Source organism: Ranitomeya imitator, chromosome 2 (assembly GCF_032444005.1).
Source record: "Ranitomeya imitator isolate aRanImi1 chromosome 2, aRanImi1.pri, whole genome shotgun sequence".
NCBI classification, from domain to species: Eukaryota; Metazoa; Chordata; class Amphibia; order Anura; family Dendrobatidae; genus Ranitomeya; species Ranitomeya imitator.
Genome location: NC_091283.1, coordinates 385,471,089 through 385,497,812, shown reverse-complemented (window position 1 = coordinate 385,497,812; position 26,724 = coordinate 385,471,089). Strand labels below are relative to the sequence as shown.

At 43.9% G+C, this 26,724-nt stretch overlaps 2 protein-coding genes across 2 annotated transcripts in view; both read right to left on the bottom strand.

The window, feature by feature from the left end:
- LOC138664099 (zinc finger protein 665-like) overlaps nt 1-1,601 on the bottom strand; it is a 356,580-nt gene extending 354,979 nt beyond the window's left edge. The window contains exon 1 of the mRNA XM_069750526.1: nt 1,522-1,601. The gene's annotated coding sequence lies outside the window, so the exon portion shown is untranslated. The remainder of the gene's footprint in view (nt 1-1,521) is intronic.
- The window catches only part of LOC138664103 (oocyte zinc finger protein XlCOF6-like), a 248,716-nt gene that overhangs the window by 120,840 nt on the left and 101,152 nt on the right, over nt 1-26,724 (bottom strand). The gene's annotated exons all lie outside the window — the stretch shown is intronic.

Below are 26,724 nucleotides of genomic sequence, written 5' to 3'. Positions count from 1 at the left end.
TCTCCGACCGCTCCTTCACTGTATCTTTTGCTAGTTAATAATAATAATCTTTATTTTTATATAGTGCTAACATATTCCGCAGCGCTTTACAGTGTGCACACATTGTCATTGCTGTCCCTGATGGGGTTCACAATCTAAATTACCTCTCAATATGTCTTTGGAATGTGGGAGGAAACCGGAGTACTCGGAGGAAACCCACGCAAGCACGGGGAGAACATACAAACTCCTTGCAGATGTTGTCCTTGGTGAGATTTGAACCCAGGACCCCAGCGCTACAAGGCTGCAGTGCTATCCACTGAGCCACCGTGCTCCTCCTCCTCTCATCTTCCCCTTACTGTTGGGAGTTCCTCAAGGATCAGTGCTGAGCTCCCTCCTCTTCTCGTTGCCCCTATTGGGGAAACAATCAGTAGATTTGGGTTCCAGTACCATCTCTATAAAGATGACACCCAATTATACACTTCTCCTGTTATCATGCCTGCCTTTTTACAAAACACCAGTGATTATTTTACCACTGTCTCTAACATCATGTCCTCCCTCTGTCTGAAACTGATCCTATCAAAAACTGAACTCCTCATGTTCTCTCCCTCTACCTTTGCCTGACATTGCCATCTCGGTGTGTGGTTCCACTATGACTCCCAAACAACATGCCCGCAGCCATGGGGTTATACTTGATTCTGAGCTTTCATTCACCCCCCACATCCGATCACTGGCTCGCTCTTGTTATCTGCACCTCAACAACATTTCTAGAATTCAACCTTTTCTTACTTTTGACTCTGCAAAAACTCTTACTGTTACCCATCCACTCCAGAACCCAGTACAAACTTACAACCCTCATCCACAAAGCACTCCATGGCTCAGAACCACCCTACATCACCTACCTGGTCTCAGCCTACCACCCTACCCATGCTCTTCCACCTGCTAATGACCTGATGTTAGCATTGTCAATAATCAGAACCTCCCACATTCCTTCTCAAAGACTTTTCAGGTGCTGCGTCAATTCTTTGGAATGCACTACCCAGGTTAATACAATTATTCCTCACAGTTTTAAGCGTGCCCTAAAAATGCATTTGTTCCGACTGGCCTACCGTCTCAACTAATTAACCTAACTATCCTTGTGTGGCCCATTCAAAAAACTTAAACCATAATCCGGTTCCTTGCATCATGTTCTGTTACCATCCACCTCTAGTGTCTCCCCTTTTCCCATAGATTGTAAGCTTGCGAGCAGGGCCCTCATTCCTCTTGGTATCTGTTTATTGTTATGCTGTAATGGCTATTGTCTGTACAAGTCCCCTCAATAATGTAAAGTTCTGCGGATATGTTGGCACTATATAAATAAAAATTATTATTATTAGTTATTAGTATTCTCTATACAGGGAAGTTTCAATAAAGAAAGTGCCGATGTCTCTAATAAATTGTCAGCTCAGTGTATAATACTGGGGGATAAAACAAGACTGAGCACAAAACCTTCACAGCCGTCTACACATCATAGGGGAGATCTCATGACACCTTCTCTCCATCTACCTGATGATCCTGAGGAACATTGGGATCTTCTTGTTTACAGTCCTGTGGAAGAAGAGGACGGGGACATCTCTCTGGTGTTGTCTTCTCACTGGATAGAACTGGAGGAAACACATACAGGGACTGAATTCATTCTTTACATACAGATAATTATAGGCCGTGTGTATTTAGTCCTGTCTATTACCTGGTGATGTGAGGGGCTGGGGAACCTCCATCATGACGTCCTTGTACAGATCTTCGTGTTCTTCTAAATACTCCCACTCCTCCATGGAGAAATAGACGGCGACATCCTGATCCCTTATAGGAACCTGACACATACAATGATACCGTCATCCCCCCGATCCCTCCATAGCGTTACTGTATAATGTCCCAGCATTCCCAGCAGCGTCACCTCTCCAGTCAGCAGCTCAATCATCTTGTAGGTGAGTTCTAGAATCTTCTGGTCATTGATGTCCTCATGTATCAGGGGGTGAGGTGGAGGCCTCGTGATTGGGCTCAGGGGTCTTCCCCATCCCTCAGACACAGGGGCCTGACAGCGCTCACTAGAGGTCTTCTTCACTACTGTGTAATCCTGGTTATGGAGAGACACATTAATAAACCTCACTACAGACATTTCCAGAGTCCTCACCTTTCCAGTTCTGTCCATCTGTTATTCCCATAGATAAGAATGATGTAATGTGACGTCATCAGAATCTCTCACCTCTCCAGTAAGCCGGAAGAGGATCTCTAGGGTGAGGTGTAATATCCTCTCCGCCATCTTGTCCCTGTCCCTATCCATCCTTGTAGGGTCACTCAGGAGAATTCTCTTATATAGAAGATCTCCACTGAGAGGATCCGATATTGTAGGGACCTGAATGGGGAGAAGATGACGATGTAACATCATAAAGATCCCATGTAAGAAAACTCCGGAGCTGTTACCGGCGTCACATGATCACTACATCCAGTCATGGCCCCGTCCTGCCCCCGGTATAACACACAGTCCCATTATAGTCACATACAGAGATTTATCACAGGCTCAGCACTGAGGGGGTTAATGTCCCCTGCGCCCAGTAATGGGGAATCTCCAGCACCTACTTCCACCTGCAGAGCCGCACACCACATATATGGCTGTTCTGTGCGCACAGGACCTGTGATGAGGTCACAGGAGGGGAGGAGTCAGGGTCACATGATCAGGGGCCTCTGTGACTAGTGGCCATTGTGACAAGGTGCATTGTCCTTTTACTGTAGGGAAACAGCTGCCATGAAGTGATGATCTTGATTGGCCAAAATGCTTCTGTAAGCCGTAATGTCCAAACATCTATCCCGAGATAATAAAGGACCCAGGATGAGCCAAGAACACAATCCGCCATTACTGCCCCTGACAGGAAGGAGACATGGATTCCTGCTGCTTGTAGGAGATTCTGACCCACTAATCAGCGCAACAGAAATCTGGAGTCATCTGACTGCACAATGTTTCCACTGCTCAGTGAGGTCATTTTTGTTCAATTAAGCTTTTTCTTTCTATTTCCCTCAGACCAGGCTCGGATTGGTAATTTGCCCAGGCGGCAGATAACCGGTGGGCGGACAGGTCTCCACCACAAAGTGGGCCGCCGGCCCTTTAAATCTTATGAGTTAGGTCCTGTGTGCGCGTTATCTAGTCGTTGTCAGTGCGCGAGCACGGCCGCCGTCCTCCTGTGTGCACGGCTGCGGCCCGTGTCAGGGCGGGCAAGCAGGAGATCACACGTGCGCACAGGGGGTCAAGATATTTGAAAAGGCCGCCGAGCATAGGGCGCCTCCATCTGTGACGCTGGCCGGCCTGTACCAGCATCAGAGGAGACTCCTCACCAATTCCTGGGATCCGCTCCTCTTCACCGCCGACGCTGGACAGGACCCAGCTCAGCTCTTCACCCTCCCCCATCTCAGGGACCTGGGTGAGCCCCAAGATAATGTTTTAATGTATATACAGCAGCTGCACCTATATAATGTGTATAGACTGCTGTATATACGATATATAAGTGACACTGCTGTATATACAGTTATATGAAAAAGTTTGGGCACCCCTATTAATCTTAAGCTTAATGTTTTATAAAAATTGTTTTTTTTGCAACAGCTATTTCAGTTTCATATATCTAATAATTGTTGGACACAGTAATGTTTCTGCCTTGAAATGAGGTTTATTGTACTAACAGAAAATGTGCAATCTGCATTCAAACAAAATTTGACAGGTGCATAAGTATGGGCACCCTGTTGTGAATTCTGTGGCTGAGTTCACTTCTGTGGTCACAAGTGGTATTGCAGTCTCTGGGCTTCCTCCCTCAGGTGTTTTGGTGAGCTCGTTGGCTGCCTTGCTATTTAGCTCCACCTGAGTCTGTCTTCCTTGCTCCTTGTCAATGTTCCAGTGTTGGATCTGAGCTACTGCATCTTTCCTTGGGCCTGCTGCTCTGCTAGATAAGTGCTTCTAGTTTGTTTTCTGTTTTTTTCTGTCCAGCTTGCTATTGTCTTTTGCTGGAAGCTCTGAGAAGCAGAGGGGTGCACCGCCGTGCTGTTAGTTCGGCACGGTGGGTCTTTTTGCCCCTTTGCGTGGTTTTCGTTTTAGGGTTTTTTGTAGACTGCATAGTTCTCTTTGCTATCCTCGCTCTGTCTAGAATATCGGGCCTCACTTTGCTGAATCTATTTCATTCCTACGTTTGTCTTTTCATCTTGCTAACAGTCATTATATGTGGGGGGCTGCCTATTCCTTTGGGGTATTTCTCTGAGGTAAGTCAGGCTTGTATTTCTATCTTCAGGCTAGTCAGCTCCTCAGGCAGTGCCGAGTTGCATAGGTAGTTGTTAGGCGCAATCCACTGCTGCTTATAGTTGTGTGAGGATAGATCAGGTACTGCAGTCTACAGAGATTCCACGTCTCAGAGCTCGTCCTATTGTTTTTGGTTATTGCCAGATCTCTGTATGTGCGCTGATTACTGCACGCTGTGTTGCCTGATTGCCAGCCATAACAGCACCCCACCAGAAAAGTGACATTAATATTTAGTAGATCCTCCTTTTGCAAAAATAACAGCCTCTAGTCGCTTCCTGTAGCTTTTAATGAGTTCCTGGATCCTGGATGAAGGTATTTTTGACCATTCCTTTTTACAAAACAATTCCAGTTCAGTTAAGTTTGATGGTTGCCGAGCATGGACAGCCCTCTTCAAATGATCCCACAGATGTTCAATGATATTCAGGTCTGTGGACTGGGATGGCCATTCCAGAACAGTGTAATTGTTCCTCTGCATGAATGCCTGAGTAGATTTGGAGCGGTGTTTTGGATCATTGTCTTGCTGAAAGATCCATCCCCTGCGTAACTTCAACTTTGTCACTGATTCAGGAACATTATTGTCAAGAATCTGCTGATACTGAGAGGAATCCATGCGTCCCTCAACTTTAGCAAGATTCCCGATGCCGGCATTGGCCACACAGCCCCAAAGCATGATGGAACCTCCACCAAATTTTACTGTGGGTAGCAAGTGTTTTTCTTGGAATGCTGTGTTTTTTGGCCGCCATGCATAACGCCTTTTTGTATGACCAAACAACTCAATCTTGGTTTCATAAGTCCACAGGACCTTCTTCCAAAAAGAAATTGGCTTCTCCAAATGTGCTTTTGCATACCTCAGCCGACTGTTTGTGGCGTGCTTGCAGAAACGGCTTCTTTCGCATCACTCTCCCATACAGCTTCTCCTTGTGCAAAGTGCGTTGTATAGTTGACCGATGCACAGTGACACCATCTGCAGCAAGTTGAGGCTTCAGCTCTCTGGAGGTGGTCTGAGGATTGTCTTTGACTGATATCACCTTTCTTCTTCTCTGCCTTTCTGATGATTTTCTTGGCCTGCCACTTCTTAACAAGAACTGTACCTGTGTTCTTCCATTTATTTACTATGTTCCTCACAGTGGAAATTGACAGGTTAAATCTCTGAGACAGCTTTTTGTATCCTTCCCCTGAACAACTATGTTAAATGATCTTTGTTTTCAGATCATTAGACAGTTGTTTTGGAGCAGCCCATGATGCCACTCTTCAGAGGAGATTCAAACAGGAGAACAACTTGCAAGTGGCCACTTTAAAGGAAACCTGTCACCTGAATTTGGCGGGACAGGTTTTGGGTCATATGGGTGGAGTTTTCGGGTGTTTGATTCACCCTTTCCTTACCCGCTGGCTGCATGCTGGCTGCAATATTGGATTGAAGTTCATTCTATGTCCTCCATAGTACACGCCTGCACAAGGCAAGATTAAAAAATAAAGAATAAAATCAATCAAGTAAATACCATACATAACCAAGGGGAACCAAAAAATACAGAAAAACCACAAGGTATGGCTGGAAAAAGTGGTAACAGACAATATGGAGTAACCTTCACAATATCAGCATCATCATAATGACAGCAAAGTAATCACATGTTCAAAGGACTTATATATAAAACATTAATAATACACCTGATACCACAGCCGTCAATGACAATGAACCCAAAGCCAGTGCATATATATGATAAAATAATAGTTTATATAAAGATAAGGTTCAAAGTACCAGCTAGGAATAAATATAAGTATCAACAAATAGTAACGTTTTTAAGGGTTCAGGATCATTGTATGCCGAAGCATCAGAGGATATAATAACAGCATTGGAAAAAAGCAAGTAAAGGGAACATATTTACCCAGTATAAACCACCAGCCAGGGACCCACAACACCCGACGCACGTTTCGCTCAGGAAAGCTTCGTCCAGTCTATCGCAGTTGACATTCGGCGCTATGTGCCAGGAGCGGTCATGGACCGCCCCCGGCACATTAACCCCCAGAACACCGCGATCAAACATGATCGCGGTGTGCCGGCGGTACAGGGAAGCATCGCACAGGGAGGGGGCTCCCTGCAGGCTTCCCTGAGACCCCCTACCTCCCTCCCTGCTCCAGGCCCGGATCCAAGATGGCCGCGGCATCCGGGTCCTGCAGGGAGGGAGGTGGCTTACAAAGCGCCTGCTCAGAGCAGAGCAGCCCTGAAATAAATGTGTCAAGATCTTTATGGGACCCTTCCCAAATGAAAAATACGTCGTCTATGAACCGACGCCAGACTACTAGGCCTGGATTAAGCAGCCCATCCTTGTGGATGTGGAGGGTTTCCCACCTACCGACATAGGTATTTGCGTAACTAGGCGCAAATCTTGTACCCATCACGGTACCCCACGTTTGAATGTAATATTTACCCTCATATAAAAACACATTTATTTCAGGGCTCAATACCAATAATTTTGGCTTGGAATTTACCGCTAATATCAGCACCAACAGTGTCAATTTTCTGGATTTGAATATTTTCGTAGAACAGGACCAACTTTATACCAAATGTTATCACAAAGAGGTCGATTCAAATAGCTTCATTAATATAAACAGTTGCCATCTACCAGTATGGCTAACGAACATTCCAAAAAGCCAGTTTACCAGAATACGCCGTAACTGTTCTAATCTGACTGATTTTAATGAAGAGGCCAAGCATCTAACTGAGCAATTTCTGGAGAAAGGATATCCCGAACCATTATTGAAGAAAGCCCGAAAGGAAATAACTGAAGCATCTAGAGAATCTATACTTCATAATCATAGTAAACCCACTAGGACAGGAGAAGGCCCCATGGAAGAACAAATTCGCAATCTGTCTTTTGTAACACAATTCCATACTGGGCACCGTAGATTTGTTAATATTATACGAAAACATTGGTCAGTCTTACAAACTGATAAGGTGGTGGGTGAACTACTTCCTAGTAATCCAAGATTTATTTACAGAAAAGCCCAGTCGTTGGGCCATCTAATAGCTCCCACTACGAAAATGACACTCACGGATGTCCCAAGAGGGAATTGCAGTGTAAATATACCAAACAAAGGAGGGTTTCTACCATGTGGTGGGTGCTATGGATGCACGCAAACTACCTTTAGGAAGACCAGGAAATTAACTTTTCAGGATGCTGACGGTATGAAGGAATTCTCCATCAAAGACAATATATCCTGTCATTCCTCGGGGGTGATCTATGTAATACAATGCCCATGCAATAAGCTGTATGTAGGGCGAACCAAAAGGCAGCTGAAGATTCGTGTTGGGGAACACTTCAAGAACATCCAAAAAGGGTATCTAGAACACCCCCTATCACGCCATTTTAAGGAGAGGCATGGACAATCCTTGAAAGGAACAGTTTTTTACGGTATTCAAACTGTACGCCCAAATAAAAGGGGTGGTGACTTCATTAAACAAATGTCGAGAATAGAATCGCAGTGGATCTTCACCCTGGACAGTTTGAAACCGAAGGGCCTTAATTGCGAGATAGAACTATATGCTTTTTAATTTCTACTGTCCAGCATATTTAATTATTACCCCTCACTGCCTGCTGCTATGATTGGGGGGCCTGAGTGAGAATAGCCAGTCTACCACGTGGGAGTAGATGCATGCTCCTACGGTGTTGTTGCGACGTCAGTTACTATATATCTCTGATGCCCCAAACCGTTATAGGGTATTAGTGTCTCCCTTTTTTATATATCTTAAACATATTTATATCGTTCTTATTGCTTCTAAAATTAACCCTTCAATTTTTAGGTTTTGTAGGTATTTTTTGGTTCACCATATATTTACGGGGGGGTGGGGGGGGGGTTTATGTGTATGTTCTTAATAAAGGTGAAGTTTTAATCCATGGCCACCATAGGTGTCCTTTCAATTGCATTTTTTATTTTTATTCGCATTGCATTCAGCATAGTGCTAGCTGTTTTTTAATTTTATCTCCCAGCATACAGTATAGCGAGTTTTATTTAATGTATAACTCAATAAGCATTTTATAATACATTACACCCAGCGGGCACATGTGTGCCTGTTTTGTACGCACTAAGGGCACACATTCAATTGCCATTGTTTCATGGGGGATTTAGATCGTCCACAGATATGCTATTGCTTGTAGGTGTTAGTGCACAGCGGGGTGCGGGCAGGGTATCTATATATGGGTCTAGAGACAGTGGGCGGTAACCCTGATGAAGAAGTGCGTGACACTTCGTAACGCGTAGGTTTGGACTGGCCCCACTGAGTCTCCTTAGGCCAAGTGACGTCACTCACTGCTCGGCGGTGTCGGCCATTTTCCACGTGTATCCAGGGACGCCTCCGGGCGGGACGTCTCTGGCTCTACACGCAACCCAAGCAGCCCTTGCCTGCCATACCCGCAGCCACCGCTATAGGCTGTGCCTGATAGCTGCACACTCACCTACCAGAGGGACGGGACTTGTCTCCGGCGCATCGGACTTCTATGAGCGCAACCTCGTCATCCGAATCTGAGGCTAACAGTCCACCCGTGCGACGACACCTACGTACCAAGTAAGGACTATATTTTCAGTAGTGACCATTTATGTGTGCGATCCCCAGGCGGTCATTTGAATATTATATAGCAGCTACCGCTTAGGATCATATGCGGTTTTGCACAACATAGAAGCAAGGACTATACTATCAGCAGTCATCTTTAATGAGTGTGATCCCTTATATATTATATATAGCAGCTACCGCTCAGGACCATATGCGGTTCTGCACAACATAGGATTATCTCGCATGCTCATTAGTTCTAGCCACCTGTAGCGCGGTATTCCCACTGTCATATAACTGTATTTATTTCCATTTTCCCATTAGGGTTAGGGCTAGGGTTAGGGCTACAGTTAGGGTTTGGATTACAGTCATGGACAAAAATTTTGAGAAATGAGACAAATATTAATTTTTCCAAAGTCTACTGCTTTATTTTTTCTAATGGCAATTTGCATATACTCCTGAATGTCAGAGTGATCAGCTTAACAGCAATTACTGTACTTGCAAAGTCAATATTTGCCCAGAAAATGAACTTTAACCCCCAAAACACATTTCAACATCATTGCAGTCCTGCCTTAAAAGGGCGGCTAACATCGTTTTAGTGATTGATCCATTAACACAGGTGTGGGTGTTGATGAGGACAGGGCTAGCGATCAATCAGTCATGATTAAGAATGACAGCAATGGACACTTTAAAAGGAGGTTGGTGCTTGGTATCATTGTTTCTCTTCAGTTAACCATGGTTATCTCTAAAGAAACACGTGCAGCCATCATTGCACTGCACAAAAATGGTCTAACAGGGAAGAGTATCGCAGCTACAAAGATTGCACCTCAGTCAACAATTTATCGCATCATCAAGAACTTCAAGGAGAGAGCTTCCATTGTTGTCAAAATGGCTCCAGGGCGCCCAAGAAAGACCAGCAAGCGCCTGGACCGTATCTTAAAACTGTTTCATTTGCGGGATCGGACTACCAGCAGTGCCGAGCTTGCTCAGGAATGGCAGCAGGCTGGTGTGAGTGCTTCTGCATGCACTGTGAGGCGGAGACTCTTTGAGCAAGGCCTGGTTTCAAGGAGGGCAGCAAAGAAGCCACTTCCCTTCAGAAAAAACATCAGGGACCGACTGATATTCTGCAAAAGGTACAGGGAGTGGACTGCTGAGGACTGGGGCAAAGTCATTTTCTCTGATGAATCCCCTTTTCGATTGTTTGGGACATCTGGAAAACAGCTTATTCGGAGAAGAAGAGGTGAGCGCTACCACCAGTCTTGTCTCATGCCAACTGTAAAGCATCCTGAAACAATTCATGTGTGGGGTTGCTTCTCAGCCAAGGGAATCGGCTCACTCACAGTTTTGCCTAAAAACACAGCCATGAATAAAGAATGGTACCAGAATGTCCTCCAAGAGCAACTTTTCCCAACCGTCCAAGATCAGATTGGCACCGAACAATGCCTTTTCCAGCATGATGAGCACTTTGCCATAAAGCAAAGGTGACAACTAAATGGCTCATGGAACAAAACATAGAGATTTTGGGTCCATGGCCTGGAAACTCCCCAGATCTTAATCCCACTGAGAACTTGTGGTCAATCATCAAGAGATGGGTGGACAAACAAAAACCAACAAATTCTGGCAAAATGCAAGCATTGATTATGCAAGAATGAACTGCTATCAGTCAGGATTTGGTCCAGAAGTTGATTGAGAGCATGTCAGGGAGAATTGCAGAGGTCTTGAAGAAGAAGGGTCAACACTGCAAATATTGACTTGCTGCATTAACTCATTCTAACTGTCAATATAACCTATTGGTACTCATAATATGATTGCAATTATATTTCTGTATGTGATATAAACATCAGACAAACACTAATAAAAACCAGAGGGCAGCAGATGATGTGAAAATATAATTTTGGTGTCATTCTCAAAAATTTTGACCATGACTGTACATTTACGTTTGGGAATAGGGTTGGGATTAAGGTTAGGGGTGTGTCTGGGTTAGAGGTGTGGTTATGGTTACCGTTGGGACTAGGGTTAGGGGTGTGTTTGGATTAGGGTTTCAGTTATAATTGGGGGGTTTCCACTGTTTAGGCACATCAGGGGCTCTCCAAACGCGACATGGCGTCCGATCTCAATTCCAGCCAATTCTGCATTGAAAAAGTAAAACAGTGCTCCTTCCCTTCCGAGCCCCACCATGCGCCCAAACAGTGGTTTACTCCCACATATGGGGTATCAGCGTACTCAGGACAAATTGGACAACAACTTTTGGAGTCCAATTTCTTCTCTTACCCTTGGGAAAAAAAATTGGGGGCGAAAAGAATTTTTGTGAAAAAAAAGATTTTTTATTTTTACGGTTCTGCATTATAAACTTCTGTGAAGCACTTGGTGGGTCAAAGTGCTCACCACACCTCTAAATAAGTTCCTTGGGGGGGTATAGTTTCCAAAATGGGGTCACTTGTGGGGGGTTTCTACTTTTTAGGCACATCAGGGGCTCTGCAAACGCAACGTGATGCCGCAGACCATTCCATCAAAGTCTGCATTTCAAAACATCTCTACTTCACCTCCAGATAAGTTCCTTGGGGGGGGGGTCTACTTTCCAAAATGGTGTCACTTGTAGGGGGTTTCAATGTTTAGGCACATCAGTGGCTCTCCAAATGCAACATGGTGTCCCATCTCAATTCCAGTCAATTTTGCATTGAAAAGTCAAATGGCGCTCCTTCGCTTCCGAGCTCTGTCATGCGCCCAAACAGTGGTTTACCTCCACATGTGGGGTATCGGCGTACTCAGGACAAATTGTACAACAACATTTGGGGTCCATTTTCTCCTGTTACCCTTGGGAAAATAAAACAAATTGGAGCTGAAGTAAATTTTTTGTGAAAAAAAGTTAAATGTTCATTTTTATTTAAACATTCCAAAAATTCCTGTGAAACACCTGAAGGGTTAATAAACTTCTTGTTGTGGTTTTGAGCAACTTGAGGGGTGCAGTTTTTAGAAAGGTGTCACACTTGGGTATTTTGGGTGTTGTAAAAATGAGAAATTGCTGGTCAACTTATAAACCTTATAACTCCCTAACAAAAAAAAAATTTGGTTCCAAAATTGTGCTGATGTAAAGTAAACATGTGGGAAATGTTACTTAGGGCAGTCTCACACGTCCAGATAATTCCGGTACCGGAAAAATCGGTACCGGAATTATCTGTGTGCCGCCCGTGTGCCCACTGGGTACCACACGCACCGTGCCGGAGACAGCGCTAAAGTTTAGCGCTGTCCCCTGCATCGTGCTGAAGCCCCATTCGTATCTTCCCTGCAGCAGCGTTTGCTGTAGAGAAGATATGAATAATAGTGTGTAAAATCCAGATCCAGGTCCCCACCCCCCTCCCACCCCCGCTGTGATTAAAATACTCACCCAGCTCCCGGCTCCCTCGCAGCATCCTGTCCTGGCCGCACCTTGTACTGTATGAGCGGTCACGTGGGGCCGCTCATTTACAGTAATGAATATGCAGCTCCACCCCTATGGGAGATGGAGCCGCATATTCATTAGTGTAAATGAGCGGCCCCACGTGACCGCTCATACAGTAGAAGGTTCGGCCAGGACAGGAAGCAGTGAGGGAGCCGGGTGAGTATTTTAATCACAGCGGTAGGGGGCGCACAGGTGGTGGGGACCTGGATCTGGATTTTACACACTATTATTCATATCTTCTCTACAGCAAACGCTGCTGCAGGGAAGATATGAATGGCGGATTCAGCACCAGTGGGGGGGGGGACAGCGCTTAATGTAGCGCTGTCTCCTGCACGGCACACGGACAACTTCCATGTGCGGTACGTGTTTTACACGGACCCATTGACTTTAATGGGTCCGTGTAATCCGTGCGCTCCCACGAACACTGACATGTCTCCGTGTTTGGCACACGGAGGTACGGTCCGCAAAAAAAATCAATGACATCTGCACAGATGCATTGGTTTTAATGTGTGTACGTGTGTCAGTGGCTCCGGTACGTGAGGAAACTCACCTCACATACCGGAGCCACTGACGTGTGAAACCAGCCTTATTAAGTATTTTGTGTGACATATCTCTGTGATTTAATTGCATAAAAATTCAAAGTTGGAAAATTGAGAAATTTTCTAAATTTTTGCCAAATTTCTGTTTTTTTTCACAAATAAACGCAGGTAATATCAAAGAAATTTTACCACTATCATGAAGTACAATATGTCTCGAGAAAACAATGTCAGAATCACCGGCATCCGTTGAAGCGTTCCAGAGTTATAACCTCATAAAGGGACAGTGGTCAGAATTGTAAAAATTGGCCCGGTCCATAACGTGCAAACCACCTTTGGGGGTAAAGGGGTTAAAGGCACCTACCAGCTGATTCCCCATGATTCCGGCCCAAAATATGACTCCTCCAACTCCTTGCAGCCTTGTTGGGACATGGTTGCCATCCACCAACCATCCACTATTCCATCTATCACGACCATCAGGGTTGCTCGACGCTCATCAGTAAACTAGACTGTTTGAAAATTTGGTACCCATCCGATCTGAGATTACCTTGACGTTTGGTGGATGGGCTCACAATTTTTGGCCAAATCTTGTGCTAAGCATCTCATGTGTTTTTTCATAGATCTCACAAGCCATTAGGCTATTCACATTTCATGTATCGCACATTTTCTTGCTTTAGAACAGTAAAATTGAGTGCAGCCATTGATCTATTTACTATGCAAGTATTTTTTGGTTATGCACCAGTTCAGACTAGATTGCTGTTCAGTCAGGTTTCCTATATTTACTATGTACTATTTTTTCTGACTTGAACGCCCCGCCCTTCACCATGCTGTGATTTTAATTACATCCAAACACTGTTGGTTTCCGACCTTCATAAAAATGCAGGCTTTACCATGTTATTAGCCAGAGGTAAGTGTTCACACTAGGCAGTCAGGTCAGGCACCCATCCAATCTAAGATTACCTTGACGTTTGGTGGATGGGCTCACAATTTTTGGCCAAATCTTGTGCCAAGCATCTCATGTGTGCTCTGTTTCAGTCACAAATCTCTTCACAGTATGATGATCACTCTTAAGTTTTCATGAAATATCTAATGTTTTCATATCTTGTCCAAGGCATTGCACTATTTAATGCTTTTCAGCAGTAGAGAGATCCTTTTTATTTCCCATATTGCTTGAAACCTGTGGCCTGCTTAATAATGTGGAACATCATGTTTAAGTATTATTATTATTTATTATTATAGCACCATTTATTCCATGGCGCTTTACATGTGAGGAGGGGTATATATAATAAAAACAAGTACAATAATCTTGAACAATACAAGTCACAACTAGTACAGGAGGAGAAAGGATCCTGCCCACGAGGGCTCTTGTCGTTTTCCTTTAATTAGAATCACCTGGAAAACTAATTATCACATGTGTTTAAGATCGGTTTCAGTGATCCAGTGAAAAACAAAACAAAATCTTTATGACACTTAAATCCAATTTGCATAATAATTTGGAGCACACTGTATAGTGTAGAGATATTAATATAGTATGGAATTCACACTATATATACACTGCCACATCTCTACACTATATAGCATATACACCGCTCTATATTCCTTAACACGGTATATAATATGCAGCTGTGTATATAATTATACTTGTGAATAAGCCGAGTTTTTCAGCACATTTTTGATGCTGAAAACGCCCCCCCTTGGCTCATACATGAGTCATTGTCCCAGAAAGATGGAGGGGGAGAGGGAGCAGCGGGTCACAGAGGCAGGAGTCGGTGGCTGTGGCTAAAGCCTGTGCCGCTGCTAAAGAGAAATGAATATTCACTGCGGTTGCAGGGAATATTAATTTTTCTTATAGAGCGCACAGTTACAGCCGAAGCTGCCGGCTTCCAGCACACATCCTACATACCTTGCCTGTGTGTCCTTGCTGCATCTCGTTCCGGCACCAGCAGCACTTCAGGCCGAGCGATCATGTGGCCCCGCTCATTAAGGTAATGAATATTCACCCCTCTTCACTTCTATAGGTGTGGAGAAAATATTCATTACCTTAATGAGCGGGGGAAACGTGATCACCCGGCTGCAGGAGCTGCTGGCACCGGAACGAGATGCTGCGAGGGCATGCAGGGAAGGTAAGTAGGAAATGTGTTTTTCTTTTTTATAGGAACCATGCATACTAGAACAGGGAAAAGGAGACATGCATATAAGGATGGGGATAAGGAGCCATGCATACAATGATCGGAATAAGGAGCCCATGCTCCTTATGACAGAAAAGGGGGAGCCATGCAAATAAGGACCGGGACGGGGGAGCAGTGCAAACAAGGATAGGGACGGGGGACCCGTGCAAACAAGGACAGGGATGGGGGAGCCATGCAAACAAGGACAGGGAAGGGGGAGCCGTGCAAACAAGGAAAGGGACGGGGCAGCCATGCAAACAAGGATGGGAATGAGGAATCATGCATACCAGGATAGGGATGAGGGGACAATGCATACCTGACTTATACGCGAGTCATTAAGTTTCCCAGTTTTTTTGTGGCATAATTAGGTGCCTCGGCTCATACTCGTGTCGGCTTATACTCGAGTATATACGGTATATTGTGGAGCGGTGTATACTTCTACTGTCCTGCATAAATGGTGTAATTCTCAGCATCTATTCTTATTATTTATGTGTGTATCTGTCTATCTATCAGTCTGATTAATTGTGAGAAAAGTAGTGGACTCTTTATTGGCCCATGTGGCAACGTTTCGGATCCATAACTGAACATTTCTCTGATATGGAAGTGAAATGTTGCCACAAGGGCTAATAAAGAATGTAAAAAAAAATCGGTTCCATTTTCTTTCAGGAAAGTGGTGATTTTCTTCTCACTTGCTGTCTGTGTGCAGCCGTTTTTTTTCTCAGCAGATGTTGCAGTCTGATACACGGCGAGTCAGACCATTGAGGAGATGGAGAAATCAATTTCTCCGTCTCCTCCACACCTGTGCTGCAAGAGCATTGGAGCACGGACACTTGGCTCACGCTCGCAGCAGAGCAAGAGCCGAGTATCATTGGCATATCACATCCGATGCCATATGCTAGTGTGATTCCACCCTAATGAGTACCTGTATTAAAGGGCCACTGTCACCCCCTCCAGCCGTTTTAGGCCATGTGCACATGCTGGGGATTCCGTTGCGGAATTTTCCGCAGCGGATTTGATTAAATCCGCAGTGCAAAAAGTACTGCGGATTTATTGCGTTTTTTTGTGCGGTTTCCACTGCGGTTTTAGACACCTGCAGATTTTTAATATGGAGCAAAGAATTGACATGCTGCAGAAAATAAACCGCAGCGTTTCCGTGCGTTTTTTTCCGCAGCATGTGCACAGCGGTTTTTGTTTTCCATAGGTTAACATTGTACTGTACACTGCATGGAAAACTGCTGCGGATCCGCAGCGTCAAAACCGCTGCGGATCCGCAGCAAAAACCGCAACGTGTGCACATACCCATAAACTAAAAGAGCCACCTTGTTAGAATGCAGCATTACTGCTGCACAAGGTGGCTCTTTTAGTTTATAACGGCTGGAGGGGGTGACAGTGGCCCTTTAAGCGCACGTTCACACGTCAGTATTTGTTCAGTATTTTAATCAATATTTGTAAGCAGGAGTGGAGCAATCAGAGGAAAAGTATAATAGAAACACATCACCACTTCTGTATTTCTCACCCATATACTGAACATGTGAATGTGGCCTTATTCTGTATATATACTGCACAGTACCACTCCTCCTGTCCTGTATACAGTGGGGCAAAAAAGTATTTAGTCAGTCAGCAATAGTGCAAGTTCCACCACTTAAAATGATGAGAGGCGTCTGTAATTTACATCATAGGTAGACCTCAACTATGGGAGACAAACTGAGAAAAAAAATCCAGAAAATCACATTGTCTGTTTTTTTATCATTTTATGTGCATATTATGGTGGAAAATAAGTATTTGGTCAGAAACAAAATTTCATCTCAATACTTTGTAATATATCCTTTGTTGGCAATGACAGAGGTCAAACGTTTTCTGTAAGTCTTCACAAGGTTGCCACACACTGCTGTTGGTATGTTGGCCCATTCCTCCATGCAGATCTCCTCTAGAGCAGTGATGTTTTTGGCTTTTCGCTTGGCAACACGGACTATCAACTCCCTCCAAAGGTTTTCTATAGGGTTGAGATCTGGAAACTGGCTAGGCCACTCCAGGACCTTGAAATGCTTCTTACGAAGCCACTCCATCGTTGCCCTGGCGGTGTGCTTTGGATCATTGTCATGTTGAAAGACCCAGCCACGTTACATCTTCAATGCCCTTGCTGATGGAAGGAGGTTTGCACTCAAAATCTCACGATACATGGCCCCATTCATTCTTTCATGTACCCGGATCAGTCGTCCTGGCCCCTTTGCAGAGAAACAGCCTCAAAGCATGATGTTTCCACCACCATGCTTTACAGTAGGTATGGTGTTGGATGTATGCAACTCAGTATTCTTTTTCATCCAAACACGACAAGTTGTGTTTCTACCAAACAGTTCCAGTTTGGTTTCATCAGACCATAGGACATTCTCCCAAAACTCCTCTGGATCATCCAAATGCTCTCTAGCAAACTTCAGAGGGGCCCGGACATGTACTGGCTTAAGCAGTGGGACGCGTCTGGCACTGCAGGATCTGAGTCCATGGTGGCGTAGTGTGTTACTTATGGTAGGCCTTGTTACATTGGTCCCAGCTCTCTGCAGTTCATTCACTAGGTCCCCCCGCGTGGTTCTGGGAATTTTGCTCACCGTTCTTGTGATCATTCTGACCCCACGGGGTGGGATTTTGCGTGGAGCCCCAGATCGAGGGAGATTATCAGTGGTCTTCTATGTCTTCCATTTTCTAATTATTGCTCCCAGTGTTGATTTCTTCACTCCAAGCTGGTTGGCTACTGCAGATTCAGTCTTCCCAGCCTGGTGCAGGGCTACAATTTTGTTTCTGGTGTCCTTTGACAGCTCTTTGGTCTTCACCATAGTGGAGTTTTGAGTCAGACTGTTTGAGGGTGTGCACAGGTGTCTTTTTATACTGATAACAAGTTTAAACAGGTGCCATTATCACAGGTAATGAGTGGAGGAAAGAGGAGACTCTTAAAGAAGAAGTTACAGGTCTGTGAGAGCCAGAAATCTTGATTGTTTGTTTCTGACCAAATACTTATTTTCCACCATAATATGCAAATAAAATGATAAAAAAAAACAGACAATGTGATTTTCTGGATTTTTTTTCTCAGTTTGTCTCCCATAGTTGAGGTCTACCTATGATGTAAATTACAGACGCCTCTCATCTTTTTAAGTTATGGACCTTGCACTATTGCTGACTGACTAAATACTTTTTTGCCCCACTGTATATATATACTGCACAGTACCACTCCCCCTGCCCTATATATATATATATATATATATACACACATATATATATACTGCACAGTACCACTCCTCCTGTCCTGTATATATACACTGCACAGTACCATTCCTCCTGTCCTGTATATATGCACTGCACAGTACCACTCCTCCTGTCCAGTATATATACACTGCACAGTACCATTCCTCCTGTCCTGTATATATGCACTGCACAGTACCACTCCTCCTGTCCTGTATATACACTGCACAGTACCACTTCTCCTGTCCTGTATATATACACTGCACAGTACCACTTCTCCTGTCCTGTATATATACAATGCACAGTACCACTCCTCCTGTCCTGTATATACACTGCACAGTACCACTCCTCCTGTCCTGTATATATACACTGCTCAGTACCACTCCTCCTGTCCTGTATATATACACTGCACAGTACCACTCCTCCTGTCCTGTATATATACACACTGCTCAGTACCACTCCTCATGTCCTGTATATATACACTGCTCAGTACCACTCCTCCTGTCCTGTATATATATACACTGCACAGTATCACCACTCCTGTCCTGTATATATACACTGCACAGTACCACTCCTCCTGTCCTGTATATATACATTACACAGTACCACTCCTCCTGTCCTGTATATATACACTGCACAGTACCATTCCTCCTGTCCTGTATATATACATTACACAGTACCACTCCTCCTGTCCTGTATATATACACTGCACAGTACCACATCTCCTGTCCTGTATATATACACTGCTCAGTACCACTCCTCCTGTCCTGTATATATACACTGCACAGTACCACTCCTCCTGTCCTGTATATATACACTGCTCAGTACCACTCCTCCTGTCCTGTATATATACACTGCTCAGTACCACTCCTCCTGTCCTGTATATATATACACTGCACAGTATCACCACTCCTGTCCTGTATATATACACTGCACAGTACCACTCCTCCTGTCCTGTATATATACATTACACAGTACCACTCCTCCTGTCCTGTATATATACACTGCACAGTACCATTCCTCCTGTCCTGTATATATACATTACACAGTACCACTCCTCCTGTCCTGTATATATACACTGCACAGTACCACATCTCCTGTCCTGTATATATACACTGCACAGTACCACTCCTCCTGTCCTGTATATATATATATATACTGCACAGTACCACTCCTCCTGTCCTGTGTATATATATATATATATATATATATATATACTGCACAGTACCACTCTTCCTGTCCTGTATATGTACACTGCACAGTACCACTCCTCCTGTCCTGTATATATACACTGCTCAGTACCACTCCTCCTGTCCTGTATATATACACAGCTCAGTACCACTCCTCCTGTCCTGTATATATATATATACACTGCACAGTATCACTCCTCCTGTCCTGTATATATACACTGCACAGTACCACTCCTCCTGTCCTGTATATATACACTGCACAGTACCACTCCTGCTGTCCTGTATATATACACTGCACAGTACCACTCCTCCTGTCCTGTATATATACACTGCACAGTACCACTCCTCCTGTCCTGTATATATACACTGCACAGTACCACTCCTGCTGTCCTGTATATATAGACTGCACAGTACCACTCCTCCTGTCCTGTATATATACACTGCACAGTACCACTCCTCCTGTCCTGTATATATACACTGCTCAGTACCACTTCTCCTGTCCTGTATATATACACTGCACAGTACCACTCCTCCTGTCCTGTATATATACACTGCTCAGTACCACTCCTCCTGTCCTGTATATATACACTGCTCAGTACCACTCCTCCTGTCCTGTATATATATACACTGCACAGTATCACCACTCCTGTCCTGTATATATACACTGCACAGTACCACTCCTCCTGTCCTGTATATATACATTACACAGTACCACTCCTCCTGTCCTGTATATATACACTGCACAGTACCATTCCTCCTGTCCTGTATATATACATTACACAGTACCACTCCTCCTGTCCTGTATATATACACTGCACAGTACCACATCTCCTGTCCTGTATATATACACTGCTCAGTACCACTCCTCCTGTCCTGTATATATACACTGCACAGTACCACTCCTCCTGTCCTGTATATATACACTGCTCAGTACCACTCCTCCTGTCCTGTATATATACACTGCTCAGTACCACTCCTCCTGTCCTGTATATATATACACTGCACAGTATCACCACTCCTGTCCTGTATATATACACTGCACAGTACCACTCCTCCTGTCCTGTATATATACAGTGGGGCAAAAAAGTATTTAGTCAGTCAGCAATAGTGCAAGTTCCACCACTTAAAAAGATGAGAGGCGTCTGTAATTTACATCATAGGTAGACCTCAACTATGGGAGACAAACTGAGAAAAAAAAATCCAGAAAATCACATTGTCTGTTTTTTTAACATTTTATTTGCATATTATGGTGGAAAATAAGTATTTGGTCAGAAACAAACAATCAAGATTTCTGGCTCTCACAGACCTGTAACTTCTTCTTTAAGATTCTCCTCTTTCCTCCACTCATTACCTGTAGTAATGGCACCTGTTTAAACTTGTTATCAGTATAAAAAGACACCTGTGCACACCCTCAAACAGTCTGACTCCAAACTCCACTAAGGTGAAGACCAAAGAGCTGTCAAAGGACACCAGAAACAAAATTGTGGCCCTGCACCAGGCTGGGAAGACTGAATCTGCAATAGCCAACCAGCTTGGAGTGAAGAAATCAACAGTGGGAGCAATAATTAGAAAATGGAAGACATACAAGACCACTGATAATCTCCCTCGATCTGGGGCTCCACGCAAAATCCCACCCCGTGGGGTCAGAATGATCGAAAGAACGGTGAGCAGAAATCCCAGAACCACGCGGGGGGACCTAGTGAATGAACTGCAGAGAGCTGGGACCAATGTAACAAGGCCTACCATAAGTAACACATTACGCCACCATGGACTCAGATCCTGCAGTGCCAGACGTGTCCCACTGCTTAAGCCAGTACATGTCCGGGCCCGTCTGAAGTTTGCTAGAGAGCATTTGGATGATCCAGAGGAGTTTTGGGAGAATGTCCTATGGTCTGATGAAACCAAACTGGAACTGTTTGGTAGAAACACAACTTGTCGTGTTTGGAGGAAAAAGAATACTGAGTTGCATCCATCAAACACCATACCTACTGTAAAGCATGGTGGTGGAAACATCATGCTTTGGGGCTGTTTCTCTGCAAAGGGGCCAGGACGACTGATCCGGGTACATGAAAGAATGAATGGGGCCATGTATCGTGAGATTTTGAGTGCAAACCTCCTTCCATCAGCAAGGGCATTGAAGATGAAACGTGGCTGGGTCTTTCAACATGACAATGATCCAAAGCACACCGCCAGGGCAACGAAGGAGTGGCTTCGTAAGAAGCATTTCAAGGTCCTGGATTGGCCTAGCTAGTCTCCAGATCTCAACCCTATAGAAAACCTTTGGAGGGAGTTGAAAGTCCGTGTTGCCAAGCGAAAAGCCAAAAACATCACTGCTCTAGAGGAGATCTGCATGGAGGAATGGGCCAACATACCAACAACAGTGTGTGGCAACCTTGTGAAGACTTACAGAAAACGTTTGACCTCTGTCATTGCCAACAAAGGATATATTACAAAGCATTGAGATGAAATTTTGTTTCTGACCAAATACTTATTTTCCACCATAATATGCAAATAAAATGTTAAAAAAACAGACAATGTGATTTTCTGGATTTTTTTTTCTCAGTTTGTCTCCCATAGTTGAGGTCTACCTATGATGTAAATTACAGACGCCTCTCATCTTTTTAAGTGGCGGAACTTGCACTATTGCTGACTGACTAAATACTTTTTTGCCCCACTGTACATTACACAGTACCACTCGTCCTGTCCTGTATATATACACTGCACAGTACCATTCCTCCTGTCCTGTATATATACATTACACAGTACCACTCCTCCTGTCCTGTATATATACACTGCACAGTACCACATCTCCTGTCCTGTATATATACACTGCACAGTACCACTCCTCCTGTCCTGTATATATATATATATATATATACTGCACAGTACCACTCCTCCTGTCCTGTGTATATATATATATATATATATATATATACTGCACAGTACCACTCTTCCTGTCCTGTATATGTACACTGCACAGTACCACTCCTCCTGTCCTGTATATATACACTGCTCAGTACCACTCCTCCTGTCCTGTATATATACACAGCTCAGTACCACTCCTCCTGTCCTGTATATATATATATACACTGCACAGTATCACTCCTCCTGTCCTGTATATATACACTGCACAGTACCACTCCTCCTGTCCTGTATATATACACTGCACAGTATCACTCTTCCTGTCCTGTATATATACACTGCACAGTACCACTCTTCCTGTCCTGTATATGTACACTGCACAGTAACATAGTAAGATAGTTAGTAAGGCCGAAAAAAGACATTTGTCCATCTAGTTCAGCCTATATTCCATCATAATAAATCCCCAGATCTACGTCCTTCTACAGAACCTAATTGTATGATACAATATTGTTCTGCTCCAGGAAGACATCCAGGCCTCTCTTGAACCCCTCGACTGAGTTCGCTATCACCACCTCCTCAGGCAAGCAATTCCAGATTCTCACTGCCCTAACAGTAAAGAATCCTCTTCTATGTTGGTGGAAAAACCTTCTCTCCTCCAGACGCAAAGAATGCCCTCTTGTGCCCGTCACCTTCCTTGGTATAAACAGATCCTCAGCGAGATATTTGTATTGTCCCCTTATATACTTATACATGGTTATTAGATCGCCCCTCAGTCGTCTTTTTTCTAGACTAAATAATCCTAATTTCGCTAATCTATCTGGGTATTGTAGTTCTCCCATCCCCTTTATTAATTTTGTTGCCCTCCTTTGTACTCTCTCTAGTTCCATTATATCCTTCCTGAGCACCGGTGCCCAAAACTGGACACAGTACTCCATGTGCGGTCTAACTAGGGATTTGTACAGAGGCAGTATAATGCTCTCATCATGTGTATCCAGACCTCTTTTAATGCACCCCATGATCCTGTTTGCCTTGGCAGCTGCTGCCTGGCACTGGCTGCTCCAGGTAAGTTTATCATTAACTAGGATCCCCAAGTCCTTCTCCCTGTCAGATTTACCCAGTGGTTTCCCATTCAGTGTGTAATGGTGATATTGATTCCTTCTTCCCATGTGTATAACCTTACTTTTATCATTGTTAAACCTCATCTGCCACCTTTCAGCCCAAGTTTCCAACTTATCCAGATCCATCTGTAGCAGAATACTATCTTCTCTTGTATTAACTGCTTTACATAGTTTTGTATCATCTGCAAATATCGATATTTTACTGTGTAAACCTTCTACCAGATCATTAATGAATATGTTGAAGAGAACAGGTCCCAATACTGACCCCTGCGGTACCCCACTGGTCACAGCGACCCAGTTAGAGACTATACCATTTATAACCACCCTCTGCTTTCTATCTCTAAGCCAGTTACTAACCCATTTACACACATTTTCCCCCAGACCAAGCATTCTCATTTTGTGTACCAACCTCTTGTGCGGCACGGTATCAAACGCTTTGGAAAAATCGAGATATACCACGTCCAATGACTCACCGTGGTCCAGCCTATAGCTTACCTCTTCATAAAAACTGATTAGATTGGTTTGACAGGAGCGATTTCTCATAAACCCATGCTGATATGGAGTTATACAGTACCATTCCTCCTGTCCTGTATATATACACTGCACAGTACCACTCCTCCTGTCCTGTATATATACACTGCTCAGTACCACTCCTCCTGTCCTGTATATATACACTGCACAGTATCACTCCTCCTGTCCTGTATATATACACTGCACAGTACCATTCCTCCTGTCCTGTATATATACACTGCACAGTACCACGTCTCCTGTCCTGTATATATACACTGCACAGTACCACTCCTCCTGTCCTGTATATATACACTGCACAGTACCACGTCTCCTGTCCTGTATATATACACTGCACAGTACCACTCCTCCTGTCCTGTATATATACACTGCACAGTACCATTCCTCCTGTCCTGTATATATACACTGCACAGTACCACTCCTCCTGTCCTGTATATATACACTGCACAGTACCATTCCTCCTGTCCTGTATATATACACTGCACAGTACCACTCCTCCTGTCCTGTATATATACACTGCACAGTACCACTCCTCCTGTCCTGTATATACACTGCACAGTGCCACTCCTCCTGTCCTGTATATATATACTGCACAGTACCACTCCTCCTGTCCTATATATATATATATATATATATGTATATACAGTTAGGGCCAGAAATATTTGGACAGTGACACAAGTTTTGTTATTTTAGCTGTTTACAAAAACATGTTCAGAAATACAATTATATATATAATATGGGCTGAAGGTGCACACTCCCAGCTGCAATATGATAGTTTCCACATCCAAATCGGAGAAAGGGTTTAGGAATCATAGCTCTGTAATGCATAGCGTCCTCTTTTTCAAGGGACCAAAAGTAATTGGACAATGGACTCTAAGGGCTGCAATTAACTCTGAAGGCATCTCCCTCGTTAACCTGTAATCAATGAAGTAGTTAAAAGGTCAGGGGTGGATTCCAGGTGTGTGGTTTTGCATTTGGAAGCTGTTGCTGTGAGCAGACAACATGCGGTCAAAGGAACTCTCAATTGAGGTGAAGCAGAACATCCTGAGGCTGAAAAAAAAGAAAAAATCCATCAGAGAGATAGCAGACATGCTTGGAGTAGCAAAATCAACAGTTGGGTACATTCTGAGAAAAAAGGAATTGACTGGTGAGCTTGGGAACTCAAAAAGGCCTGGGCGTCCACGGATGACAACAGTGGTGGATGATCGCCGCATACTTAATTTGGTGAAGAAGAACCCGTTCACAACATCAACTGAAGTCCAGAACACTCTCAGTGAAGTAGATGTATCTGTCTCTAAGTCAACAGTAAAGAGAAGCCATGACAGTAAATACAAAGGGTTCACATCTAGATGCAAACCATTCATCAATACCAAAAATAGACAGGCCAGAGTTAAATTTGCAGAAAAACACCTCAAGAAGCCAGCTCAGTTCTGGAAAAGTATTCTATGGACAGATGAGACAAAGATCAACCTGTACCAGAATGATGGGAAGAAAAAAGTTTGGAGAAGAAAGGGAACGGCACATGATCCAAGGCACACCACATCCTCTGTAAAACATGGTGGAGGCAACGTGATGGCATGGGCATGCATGGCTTTCAATGGCACTGAGTCACTTGTGTTTATTGATGACATAAGAGCAGACAAGAGTAGCCGGATGAATTCTGAAGTGTACCGGGATATACTTTCAGCCCAGATTCAGCCAAATGCTGCAAAGTTGATTGGACGGCGCTTCATAGTACAGATGGACAATGACCCCAAGCATACATCCAAAGCTACCCAGGAGTTCATGAGTGCCAAAAAGTGGAACATTCTGCAATGGCCAAGTCAATCTCCAGATCTAAACCCAATTGAGCATGCATTTCACTTGCTCAAATCCAGACTTAAGACGGAAAGACCCACAAACAAGCAAGACCTGAAGGCTGCGGCTGTAAAGGCCTGGCAAAGCATTAAGAAGGAGGAAACCCAGCGTTTGGTGATGTCCATGGGTTCCAGACTTAAGGCAGTGATTGCCTCCAAAGGATTTGCAACAAAATATTGAAAATAAAAATATTTTGTTTGGGTTATGTTTATTTGTCCAATTACTTTTGACCTCCTAAAATGTGGAGTGTTTGTAAAGAAATGTGTACAATTCCTACATTTTCTATCAGATATTTTTGTTCAACCCTTCAAATTAAATGTTACAATCTGCACTTGAATTCTGTTGTAGAGGTTTCATTTCAAATCCAATGTGGTGGCATGCAGAGCCCAAATCGCGAAAATTGTGTCACTGTCCAAATATTTCTGGCCCTAACTGTATATATACTGCACAGTACCACTCCTCCTGTCCTGTATATATATGTATATATATATACTGCACAGTACCACTCATCCTGTCCTGTATATATATATATATATATATATATATATACTGCACAGTACCACTCCTCCTGTCCTGTATATATACACTGCACAGTACCACTCCTCCTGTCCTGTATATATACACTGCGCAGTACCACTCCTCCTGTCCTGTATATATACACTGCACAGTACCACTCCTCCTGTCCTGTATATATACACTGCACAGTACCACTCCTCCTGTCCTGTATATATACACTGCACAGTACCACTCCTCCTGTCCTGTATATATACACTGCACAGTACCACTCCTGCTGTCCTGTATATATAGACTGCACAGTACCACTCCTCCTGTCCTGTATATATACACTGCACAGTACCACTCCTCCTGTCCTGTATATATACACTGCTCAGTACCACTTCTCCTGTCCTGTATATATACACTGCACAGTACCACTCCTCCTGTCCTGTATATATACACTGCT